The sequence below is a fragment of the Poecilia reticulata genome, unplaced genomic scaffold (assembly GCF_000633615.1).
Source record: "Poecilia reticulata strain Guanapo unplaced genomic scaffold, Guppy_female_1.0+MT scaffold_236, whole genome shotgun sequence".
NCBI classification, from domain to species: Eukaryota; Metazoa; Chordata; class Actinopteri; order Cyprinodontiformes; family Poeciliidae; genus Poecilia; species Poecilia reticulata.
Genome location: NW_007615028.1, coordinates 75,815 through 77,488, shown reverse-complemented (window position 1 = coordinate 77,488; position 1,674 = coordinate 75,815). Strand labels below are relative to the sequence as shown.

General features: G+C 52.0%; 1 protein-coding gene across 2 annotated transcripts in view; it reads left to right on the top strand.

Annotated features, from left to right (window-relative positions):
- The first annotated feature begins 571 nt into the window (after positions 1-571).
- The window catches only part of snapc4 (small nuclear RNA activating complex, polypeptide 4), a 17,747-nt gene continuing 16,644 nt past the window's right edge, over positions 572-1,674 (top strand). The window contains exon 1 of one of the 2 annotated variants that reach the window (XM_017303299.1): positions 572-1,179. The gene's annotated coding sequence lies outside the window, so the exon portion shown is untranslated. The remainder of the gene's footprint in view (positions 1,180-1,674) is intronic. The other variant, XM_017303298.1, reaches the window with a different exon arrangement.

Here is a 1,674-nt window from a genome sequence, read left to right as displayed (position 1 = left end):
ACGTGATGCTCTGATTGGCTCAGCAGTGGAACGTGATCCTCTGATTGGCTCAGCAGTGGAACGTGATCCTCTGATTGGCTCAGCAGTGGAACTGATCCTCTGATTGGCTCAGCAATGTAACTGATCCTCTGATTGGCTCAGCAGTGGAACGTGATCCTCTGATTGGCTCAGCAGTGTAACTGATCCTCTGATTGGCTCAGCAGTGGAACGTGATCCTCTGATTGGCTCAGTGATGGCAAAGCGAGGCGTCATCACGACTTTACACAAGTTAATGTGTCTTTACCTCCAGCAGAGGCTCCACTGAACCCCTGGAGTTTGATCCAGGTTAAGAAACTCTGACATCTCCTCACCTGCTCAGGTGATCCAGACCCACTAATGTTCCAGGAAGCATCATGTCTGAGAATGAGGGAGATGATGATCCTGACCACTAGTAGAAACATCAGCGATAGAAACCAGGACTGAGAGCAGAATAAATAACTGACTCCAGTTTTATTGATCTTATCGGTATAATTATGGATGATTTGGTGAATATTTGGACAAAGAAGCTGGTGAAACAAACCGCTTCCTCATCCTGATGATCTATAGATCTGCTGATCAACACGGACAGGTTAGTCAAGGTTAACCAGCCTAAACTACTCTCCAATTAACCAGGCTCGCTGATTGGCCAGCGGCTGCACGTGACGTGTAAAAACTCTAATTTAAGTGAACATCAGACATGCGGTGAGTTTCACGCACTGATCAAACTAAATGATCGCGTTTCTGACGTATTTCCGCTTATGGAAGACGCGGAAGTGCTGTGTTTGTCCTGATGTTGTTAATAAAGTTGGGTTGAAAACACAAGCGCTAACAGGAAGTAATTCTCTCAGACGGTTTGGTTTCTGGTTCCGAAGTTTCTGCCAGCAGCGCTGCGCTGTACCGGACCCTGACCCACTGCTGGCGGAACCGATGAATCAGAACCGAGTCCGAACCACGAAACGTTGACGCGTCGTCGCTTCTCCCGCACTGCCTGACGGGTAAAATGCTAACAGCGCGGTGGCGGTGATTGGTGGAGGCAGCTGGTCCAGGCGAGCCGCGGCAGGTTCGACCCGGCCCGGTTCTGCATCCGCTCCCGGAGAACCTGAAGGTCCAGTTCAGAACAACGGCCAGAAGGAGGGCTCAGACCGGAACCACCAGAACCAGGTAAGTTCGGAAAGAAGATGATCCTCGCGGACCCTGACGGGTTCTGGCAGGTTCCGATCCTTTCGGGTCAGAACCAACCCTCCCTCCGTCCAGATAAAACTGGAGCCAGCAGAACCATAAAGAACCTGAGGTCCATTTGGACTGTTCCGGGTCCAGAACCAGGTTCTCTTTGTCGCACTGCTTCAGTTCTGAAATGGTTCTGATGGACTTTAGACTGAAGAACCAACAGAACCGGCCGGATCCACAACTGTAGGTCCTGGACGGGCTGGTTCTGTTGGTACCACCAACCAACAGAACCAGGTTTGGTTCAGTTCTGCTTAAGTTCAACCGGGCCGAGCCAGAACCAGGTCAGAACTGAGCCACTACAGGTCCAGTTCATCATGAACGAGGAACCGTGCCAGCATGCCTAGGTGGGCCCCATGTGGGGGGAAGGAGGGCAGACCGGATGGGCCCCATGTGGGGGAAGGAGGGCAGACCGGATGGGCCCCATGTGGG